Consider the following 11,251-nt stretch of genomic DNA (forward strand, 5'->3'; position numbering starts at 1 on the left):
CCCACCACCACCACCACCAATCAGCATTTTTTCAGCAGCGAGAGGAGGCCCTGCTCCCCAGAGTCCTGGCACCCAAGCAGGCCTCACTTCAAAGCCTTGACATCCTCCCTCCCGGAGTGTGAAGCATGGGAATGCAGACTGCTTGTAACTCCCTTGTCTTTCCTGCCTGCACCAGCTCTGGGGCCCTTTCTCACTGAACTAGGGAGTGCGGCCTAAGGCTTCAGCAAATTTAGCTACTCATGCTAAGCAAGTTTTATAGAAGTTGTGCTAAGCGGCAATAATTTACAGTCCAGGTCCCAAAGTCTCTGCCTGATCGTGGTCTGGTTCAGTGCAGGCTCGGTGTGTCCTGGGTGATTGCAGGGAGACCATTTCGGGGGTTGCAGCAGCTTAGTCCTGTTTCTGCTGGGGACAGATGGCTTGTTCGGGATTATGGTTTGCTTGCACCTTATGTACCAAGAAATGTTTAAGGCAAAAGTTCACTCATCTGTCCGCCACAGTGCGGAGGAAAACATTTTTCATTTCCCCTGAAATCCACGGTGCAGTTCAGCATACAAGCTTCTTGGTGTAAAAAAAAAAGGGGATATAAGAGGTGCCTAGAAGTTGCTGGCTAGAGCTGGGATGACCCTAGGTTTTCAGATCTCATTTCCTGTTTTATTTTAGGCTATTAATAAAACATACAAAAACTTTTCATGAGCAGGCACCAGAACTCTGTCTCAGCTGATTGCTTGAGCAACAGCACTGGAAAATGGTGCCTTTTCACTTACTCACTCAGCACAAGTTCTGGCATACTTTGGTGCTCAGCATTTTACCTTCAAAAAGGTATGTAAGATAAGGAGCTTCCCATCAGCAATTCCATGTTTTTCTGTTTAGAGATTTCTCTTTTGAACAAAATTGAGCCAAGATCCCACATTTCTTCTTTCCTGTTCAGTGCTCTAATCATTAAGCTGTTAGGCTAGGGTGTGTACTGTGTGTCCACTGAACATACTTCTGTGGCTTTATCAAGAAAAAGCTGTGGATAGACTGGATCCTTGCTTTGTGTAATTTTAAAGGCAAACATAGGCATCTAAATTACTCAAATCGGGTCAGCCTTAGTAGATGGATGAGCTTTCTGTACGTCTTTGGAGCTGAGCAGAAAGGCCCCCTACCTCTGTAGGTGTGGGGAGGTCTCTCCATCCAGACTAAGGAACTTAGGGACTACTGGATAGACAAAGTTCATGTTAACATATATTACGCTTGAAATGTTATTCAGACAGACTGTGCCATGAGTTAATGAAATATTAATTTTATACACATAGTACTGTCATTAAATGGGAACTGTCAGACTGAAAAAGTCAGCAACTCCTTGCCTAGAGCATCCTCAGCTTGAAAGACGAAGAGAAAACTACAGATTTCAGGGTTTCTGCGTATTGTCCTTTATAATGCTACCTGATTTGTTTTGCAGTGCTGTGAACTAACAAACCAAGGGACAAAAAGAAAGCAAGACAGATTTAAATGACTGAAAATCATTCAAGATCCATTGTGAACTAGACCTAGTTTGTGTTAAGTAAAGAAGCATGCTCAGGCTTATAAAAGTGTCTACAGGAAGGTTATATTATCAAGATATCAATATAAAAGCTGGACAGAAAACTGGGTCTTATAGTATCAGGAGAAAGCACAGTTTGAAAATAGTCAAATAGTGTGACTTTGCCCTGGGAACAGTTACAACTCATAGCAAAAAATATGAGAGGTCATTGGCTCAGGATCTGAGACATTAATTCTCAATCCATCTTTATCTGAGCTGACACAATAGACTATGTATTTATTAGGAAACTAAATGTGCCTGGGACTATCCTCTGGCATTTAGGCCAAGTGGCATGGGAGAGAATTTGTAGTATCTTAGCTGCCAAAGCAGGGCAACTGCATGCAGACCAGCCTTCGAAAACAGTCCATGGCCTGCATTAGCTCTCAGAGCATGCCTGGAGATTGTTTGGGAGAATGATTGTTGGCCCAGGAAAATGGTGCCAGGAAATGTTCTAAGAATTTAACATGTTCGAGTTTCAGTGCCCAGGAATGTTCCCTGGCACTGCTTGATTTATTAATGTAGATGTAGCCAAAAGCCTTTTGCTTTAGACACTTATGATGACACCTGAGACACAACTAGCAAATGATGAGCTCTGTGCAAAATCAGTCTAAAGTATCCATAGGAAAAAAATAACATAAAGGGTTGGAGAAGGTGATAGATGAGAAGAAATATGAAGACTGCAGTTAATATTTTATTTTTTGCTGGGTAAATAACTGACAAAATAGATACTGATTAAATAATCTCATTTGATTTTAAAATTCTGAGACAAAGATTGCTTTAAAAACTACCATTCTGATGGCATTATGCCTAAACTTTCTGAAGCATTACTGTGCTTTCTTCCAAATGCAGACAATATTGGCCATGTCTTTCAGCCTTTTCTGTATCGTTTTATGGACCTACCATTTCTATAGAATGATAGTCGAATACAATTTTAATCCTTATATACTGTAGTGTTATTTCTTATTGTCCTGACTGGTGCTGGGAATCGATTTATTTGTATCTCTTTGCTTCACATTTTCTAACTTTTGATTTATATTTGTTAGAATCAGTTGTCCCAATTTTCTATGTATTATAGACTTTGTTCTGTTATTTTTATAACTGTCTTCTCATTTTGTTTTTTTTTTCTTTTAGCTAGACTTCTTTCTTGATTAAAGTTTTATGACTTTTCAGGCATGTACTAAAATGTCCTGAATTGATTCCCAATTATCATATGGTTTCTCTTTTTAAATGCTTTCTGCCAGCTGACTTGAGCCATAATTATTTTCAGTTTTGGGAAACATCTCTTTTCAAAGCACTGTTTACACATATTTCTACTTTGGAATTATTGTGCTTGATATAGCAAGTGCAATAAAACTGTTATTATTTGTATCTACATTACTATTAGTTTTTAACTGTAAGATCAGTTTCTCCTTATGTCTCAAAATGAGATTTCACCTTGCTTTGTATATACTCCTGCTGCACGAGAGACCTGTTGTATAATATATTCTGAAATTCCACGGATGTTTAAGTACTGGCAGCATCACTTTTTTGCATGTCATTCACAGTGCTTTCCCCATATTATAGATTCCTTTTCCTTGCTCATTAGGCTGACATTTACAGAGCTGATCATCCTATTCTATCGAACAAGTTGGAGGTTTTCAAAACACAGAAAGCAATTCTCCATGTTGTACTTCATTTTTTAAGGCATTGATTCTTAAACCTCTAAGATTATTTCTGGTGAGAAGAGTTACTTCACCAAACAGCACTTCCTATATAGGTTATACACCATTATTTTTAACATTGTAATCAAGAATGTTTTCATTGCATCTCCAAGGCATCACTTATAGCTGCAGGTAGGGAAGAAAACAGGACCTAGATCACATCTGGTGGTGCTGTTCCACAGAAGTTTACCACGAGATTGAATTTAGAATTAGAATTTCTTCTGTTTCCATTTTATGGGCAGGGAAGCTGAGTATGTCTGCTTAATTATTTGGATTTCAGTTTTCTTCATTTTCGAGCTCAGCTCTATTCCCGTTACAGTCAGCAGTTGTCTCTGTTGACTTCATGACAGTTGTATTGTCACATATCATCTATAATTTTTTGTTTGTTTTTTGTACTTCCATATTTTTTGATATATAAGCAATGCTATTAAGTGCTATCGATCTGGAAATATTCACATCTATTATTTCTCAGTTCTGCTCCCAGAATTCTAAAAGACTTGTGAAAATAGACAGAGATAAAGGGAGCTTGTTTGTACCCTTAAGGAATGGTTGACAATACAGGGAGGAATCAGAATGAAACTTCATGCACAATTTTATATCTACTTTTTTGGCAGCCTGTTGCAGTAAGTAACAGGAACATGAGTGTGAGCACGTGTGCTCTATATCGCCATAGTTATTACCTAAGTTGAGACAACATGGATGTTCTCTAATCTAGGGCAGCAAACGCATGCTATATAAAACTTAAAACAGTGCCTATGGAAGAAAATAAAGCCTTGTCTAGGGAAATTTTCTGCCAAGTAAGGGCACGTAGAAGAAATTTTTTGACACCTCTGTCTATTGAGCTGGAAGAGAACAGGAAACTCCATTCCATCCCTTAGGCAGGGTGACAAGGGACATGTAGACAAAATCAATATATTTTCCTTTGTCTTTTGGCTCTGTGGAGGAAGCACAATCCTCAAGAGTTTGTCCATTTTAGTTACATTCTTATTTTGATTAAAAATGGGATTGCCCATAGTTTTGATTGTATTTTTTATTCTTTTCCTATAGAGCCAGCAAGATTACTGATTCTGCAGTATAAATATCAGATCTTGCCCTATAAAAAACAAGAGACTGAAGGAATGCAAAAATCACGTGTGTTTTTGACTGATTTTAGCTTGCCCTTTATGTTGCAATAAAGAAATATCATTAGCAATCCAATTTGGAAGTGCTCCAGACACAAGAACAGGAGTCTTGTTGGCCGAAAGAACTCTTGAAGGAATTTTATTTAGATATGTAAAAAAATCAGAACCACCACCCAGGAGAAACTATAAACTAATTGGGAACTATATTCATAGCCAGAACAGGGGAAATTAAGATAATAGATTTGTTCTCTTTGTACATAAAACCGACTGTGCCCTGGAAAGTCTTAGGCTGCAAACTGTAATTCACTCCATAACGTCTGCTGAATTGCTAGCTCCCATTCACATATTAATTCTTTGTAAATGCTTTTTGATGCAAAGACTCAATATGTTAGGTCTTGAAAAATGCTCAGGCTTCAAGGCACAGTTTGTCTTTCCCTCCTATACATAGTCCAACTGGATGTTCTTTTTTTTTTTTTTTTTTTGACTAAACAATGGGAAATACCTTTCTCACTGTGAGATTTACTGCTCCCTACAAGTATCTGACAGTTAACCTTGGCAGTCACTTTAATGCAGAAGGATGCAAGAAAAGTCTGTGAAAGTTCTGGGCGTCTGCTCATCTGGCAGCTAAAGGATTCCAGCAAAGCCTTTCTTGGCCTCAGGCTGTGAGTGTGAAAGTTTTAATTGTCCATGTGAATACCCTGAACCAAAAAGGAACCTGAATATTGAGAGGGATATCAGTCTCAGGGATTATAGACAAGGGTTTAGCCATTCTTGTGTTTCATGCTATTTTTGTTGTCAAAAATGTTTTGTACCCATTTGTTTTCACTGAATAATTACACTGTAGGGTTATTAACACTAATCAAGCAGTTTTACCCATCCATTATTTCTCCCAAAATTCTAAGTCCTAATGTAACAATATGATTTCCTGTTACTTCCTATGCCATTTCTACTGACTTGCAACAGAAGTATGAACTGAAACACCCTGATGTTACTGGCAGTCTTTCCATTCACCGCAATAGGGTATGGATCAGACACATACTGGTAAATATAACATTCTCAAGTAATTTTGGGGGAATTTTTAAAGAAATGCTCAAAAAAACCCTCAACATTGGGAAATTATAATGTGCAGCAATAGGCTTTTTGATAACATAAAGATGTAATGGAAGTGAATCTAATGATAATTCCACAGGAGTCGATAATGTTTTTTAAATTTTTTTTAATAGTATTTTTAATGTCCGAACCTTATTCATTGAAGGCACTTACTTTCCCATCTTTTGCACAGTAAGTCTGTGTGGACAAACTTATTACAGCACTCCCATGATGCTACCCATCCATCCTCAGACACTTTTGTCCTAGAAAACGTTTCTCCAGACGATGAATAGTCTCAAGTCGAGAAGAGGCTATACACCTTGCAAGGAGAGAACCGGAGAGGTAAAACACTATTGTGTGGAAGAACAGTGGCCATGCATGTAGTAGCAACATGAGTAGGAATAATACTTGGAGAAAGATCAGATAGGTAAAGCTCCGTAATTCCTTTGAAACTTGTCATTACCCACTCTGGGCATCACATGGTTTTGCTTGTGTTACCAGCCACATCCAGGAATGCCCCTGTCTCCTGTGTGAGGTGATAACTCTATTGTCTCCCCATCAAATCCCTTCCAGCATGAGAAGAAGAACCTGAAAAAAACAGTTCTGAGTTCTTGTACACAACAGCTGTACAACCTATGTGACATTGCGAAAGGGTTCTTACGCTGATATTTGCAGTGAAGTAAAGTTTGTACCAGCTGAAGATCTGCACCATATATTTTAAATGTCAAAAGTCTGTTACTTTTTGTGACTTTGGCTTTAAAACTCATTCTCTTTATATAAGTCTAGCTGTGCATGGCATAAAGGAAACCTAGCTACTGAGCTGAAGAATATGGGGCTACATTAATTGTAAAAGTTACTTCCCATGGCAGACTTTTAGTGTTGGCAGAGAATCATGGGTTTGGTTTGGGAGTAAAGCAGAAACCAGGCTGACTGTGGGCCAACGCTAGCTGGCCAATTTTGTCAACTCCTACCCTCAGGGTTTTTGTATTGATGAATTTATGTTATGTATGTTGTAAATCAACATGAGAACAGAGTAAATAGTTAATTAGCAAAAAGCCCTGTGATCTATGAAAAGAATTGGTTCAATTTTATTTTAATAACAATTTGAACAAATGGGCACTTAAGACTACATGTCCTATAAAAAAGGACTTAACAGAGAGAGGAATCTATATAAAAATCATCTATGGATGTATTATATGAAGTCAAATTGAAAACTGGTGAAACCAAACAACTAGCAGCAGAGATTCGCTGATAATGTGATGACTTAGAGTTAGCTGGGAAACAATACCTGCATATTTCCGGATGCTTGACCACCTGCTATTTTTCTGCCTACCTGTATCATTTCAAATTTGAAACCTTTAACTGAATCATTGGGATTGGAATTTTAAAATCAGCACATTTTAGAGCTGCAGAACACATTAACATTTACATTAACACAATTGCACTGTTTACAATAATACACATTGCTGCTGCTTAAGCAGGAAAGTGACAACTATCTTAGAGGTATTGGAAGAGTAACTCTGTGTGAAACAATGCTTCATCTAACATTATTCAATATTTTTATGAAAGATGAAGAGCTAAAATGTTATGAGATCAGCTTTAAATATAAATTAAATTCACAGCAGAAATAACCTCACTGAAATTATACATAGATGCAATCAGTAGTAGTCCCTTGAATGTACAGTAATGCTAAACTGGAAGCTCTTTCTTTTTACATCTAATTGCAAAAATAGAGCTTACACCTAAAGAAAGTGGCTTGCATTCCTGCTGGTTTATACAGAAAAATTTTTGTGCAGACTTCTTGGCAAGAAATCTCTTTTTTCAATAAAAGATTGCTGTGGATAATACCTTTCAAATCTACTCCAAAATATTTGCTGCCAAAGTGGCTTGACTCCAGCTATTTTGCAAGTAAATGTTTTTTAATGTTGCCAGAATTAACTCTGAAGTCTTCTTTTAGTAGTAGAGACACAGTGCAGACAAAACCATAAAAAATTTTAGCACATTGCCTCCTGTATACTTTACTTTATGAGAGGATGATCTATTGCTAGATCTTCAGTCAGCATAAATCATTCTAATCCAACCATGAGGATTTCTGCCAGCTCTGATCTAGTGTCTAGTCAATCCTTGGCCTATCCGCTAAAACAACAGAGAAGTTTGCCAAGTTGGACCAACTAGCTTTATTTGTATGCTTGTACTTTGATACAGTGAGAGAAATGTGGGCCTACAGTATGGATCCAAAATGCATTGTTTCTCCTTTACTTTGGTGTCCCAGATAAAGAATCTTTTCTGCTGCGAGCTGGATTCATTTCATTGTCCTCCTCCTTTGCACTTTTTCTTGCCTTTTCACCCAATTCATGCAATTCAAAATAGCAGTCGCTGTCATTGTTTATTCTGGATCTTGACTCAGCTTCTGTAGAAGTCAAAGGCAAACTCCCACTGACTGCTGTGACAGAAGATCGGTGACCAAAAGAAAGAAATTGGAGTACTAGTTCTTCACAGGGCCATACAGGAGAAGATGATCACACAGAAACAGTAGTCATTATGTAGGACGGAACTTTTCTGGGAGTGAAGTGCTCAGGACGCTTATCAGAGCTTTTGTCATGTTATGTTCTGGAGTAATCGTGATTTTCCATTGCAAAAGTATTTTTATTAGCTGGGTTCTCGCCAAGTAGATGTTTTTGGTTTCGATATTATCTTGCAGATTTCCCTGGAAACATTTGTTACTCCAAACTGTGCCTGAATATTTATCCATTTCTCCAGTAAGTGTTAAAAGAATATTGTTTGTGTTTACTAACATGTGGAAAACCAGACTAACAGAAATAAAATAGAAAGCCATAAGACATTTGGGGTCTGATTGTCCAAAGCTTTCTCCAACAACTTTGATGATATTACTCAGAAGAATGGAGTATACTTATTGCATGCTGTACAATTTCATCGCTGGTCTCATCCTATGAAACAAAGCTTGGGAAAGATTGTGAGGGAGACTTTTTGGGTGAGCTCCAGAATTTAGATGTTTCAAACTTGGATGCCACAAAGCTCAAATGTCTTGAAACATAAAACTGTTCTGCCATTATCAGAAGAATTTGCCTGTTGGATAGAGACTTGGTCAAGAATTGAAGGAAATTCCTGGAAGAGTCACCCAAAGACCATTTGAAATGCTGATGTCAGGGAAAGGGAAAGTTTAAGGGGAAAAGAAGTATGTTCTTCACTCCTCCTATTTAAGCAGACGTACTCAGTTTCTTCTTCATCTTTTCCAACCCGTCTCCCATGATCTCATGTTTGTGCTTCTCAATTTCCATATCTTTACTTCATTTCTGAAACTGCTGCAGACAGCATCACGTTTCTTGACAGCATGCTGGCCTGAGGTAATATTTGTATTATCAGTGCTGTCAAAGAATTTGGATCCATTTGTTCTATTGTATCAGGGTACAGTACTGGGCCATCCGGACAGTGTAAGCTGGTGGTCAGTTCCGCCAATTTAAAGGCTGAGCAGGTGAGACATTGCCACTGGTGAATGGGCGTAGGCTGCCTTTGCTACAGTTGGGTGCTGTGGCATATAAGAAGCTATGCTTTTATTTTAGATTATATGAGACATTAAAATATGTCTAAAAGACTGTGGAACAGAAAAATATCAGCATAATATCAGACTTATTAGAGTTAAAAGAACACAGATGGTTATTTTTGCATGTTTATTATTCTAGCTGGAAACATTTGGATTTCTGGTTTTCTTTTTCTGATCTCTATGAGTTTTTCAACTTTGTGGAAAGCATATTTGTTCTCCACATCATCTCACACACATAGTCAGTGTAGGACCTGATAACTTTACCATGCAATGATTATTCTCCATTCTTCCTGGGTAAATGCTTGCTTCTGACACAGAATTTTGCCACCTTCTCCAGTAAATCTTAATTTTTTCTTTGTGTCACGCATCAGATAAAGGCGATTCCTGCACTTCATGTCATGGAACTACTCCTTATTAGAGAACGTGTCTCTAAGAAAATATTTTTTCCTCATTTTGTTTCATCCTTTCTCTGAAAAATTGACAGGCCTTTCAATATTTATTTCAATGGCTTTAGCTAGCTAAGAGCTGTTTCCTTAGCATAGGCCAGCATACTAAATGCAGAATTTTGCTATCTCTTTTTTCTCAAAAGATAGATTTTTATGAGCTTGTGGAATTTGGAGTGGAAAAAGAGACTGGTATGCAATGTGCATGGGGAATGAGTCTGAAATGATTTGGAAGGACAAACTTAACTTGATGCTATAACGATCCTTAGCCACTCACTGCTCAATAGTGTGACATGTATCTCCTCTAATTCCAGCCAGATAGATAGGAATGTTATTTCTTAGTCCTGTTTTTACTGTTTTCCTTTGCATTTTTATCCTTTTAGTAATATTTATTTGAGTCAAATTGGAGCTTTTCATTTTTTTCAAAATTTATCCTGGGAAGATGGTGTGACATAGCAACATTAATGAATGCCATCCTGTAGGGAAAGATTGAGATCTGTCTGAGATGTAAAGGGTTGACTTTGCAGTCATTCTGGACCATAAACTTAAAAAGGTGACTGTCCCATTATTTCTAGTAGGAGTAACGCAGACAAAACAGGATTTGAAGCTATTTAGGTGGGTTTTGATTTCTGAAACCAGTAGTTCTCATGAACATGGGAGACATTCTGTGGTGTGATTCACATATATTTTGTCAGAAACAGTCTCATGGTTTGAGAGATAATCTCATTTCACACGGTATGGCGTGGGGGGGAATTTTAAAGTACATTCAGTAAAATGACATTAACTATGGTGAATACACATATGCAAACACAAAGTCCTGTGTGAGCTGATCCTCAGCTTCCTGTGGGAATGACATCTCCAATGGATTGCACATGAGCCCACTGAGCATCAGTGGGGATGACAGCTGAGTGGGAAGCTGGGCAGCAATACTGGCTGCTGTCTGGTTTCGTATGTAGTAGTGGTACCTGTACTTAGCCTGCTGTTGAGGTAGAGACAGTAAAATTGGTATGAAAGAGAGCAGTAAAAGGAGCCTGATTCTTCTAGGCAGTTATAACATTGTTGTCAAGACACTTCCTGAAATCTGTTTTCTCTTTATGATTTGTTTTATGATTCAAGGACTTTTGCATTCAGTGTTAGAAACTGGTTATTTCCATGCCTTATGTGTAGTGGATTACTTGACAACACGGTAACTTAGAAGTACAGACTCTTACTGTGTAGGGCAAAGAGTGAATTTATAGAGTTATGTATGTGAACAATATAATAGGAAGCCCAGGACAGAGACCCAGCTCTAACTTACTAGCCTTTCTTTATGTGAATATATATTCAGAATGCATTATTTTGCTTCATCAAAAATGGTCTATGTTTAGTGAAGATATGTGAACAGATGAAAATACTCCTGGTCTTCAACAACTCTGGCCTACTCTATGCAAATAAGAAGGAAATCTAGCGGTGATGTATAAATCAGCCTCCCTTTAGCTTCATTTCCTCAAAATTCTTGTCATTAAATGATGCCTTTAGGATCTGCACTTACAAGCAATTTGTTGATGTGAATATGGTAATAGTGATGTAGCTTTCATTTCAAGGAGCAAGACGAAGGTCCAGATAGGAATAGGGAAGTTTTAATTTAACTGCGTTTAGCTTTCTTTTCCAGATGAAGAGAACAAATATAAGAAGGAGTGAGTACAATATGTTGGCGAATTCAAGTGAGACTAACTCAGCAAGTCAAAGGTAGCTCAAAGAAAGTAATACTGAAACACACAGGGGAAGATGAATTC

This window comes from Dromaius novaehollandiae, chromosome 3 (genome assembly GCF_036370855.1).
Source record: "Dromaius novaehollandiae isolate bDroNov1 chromosome 3, bDroNov1.hap1, whole genome shotgun sequence".
Classification (NCBI taxonomy): domain Eukaryota; kingdom Metazoa; phylum Chordata; class Aves; order Casuariiformes; family Dromaiidae; genus Dromaius; species Dromaius novaehollandiae.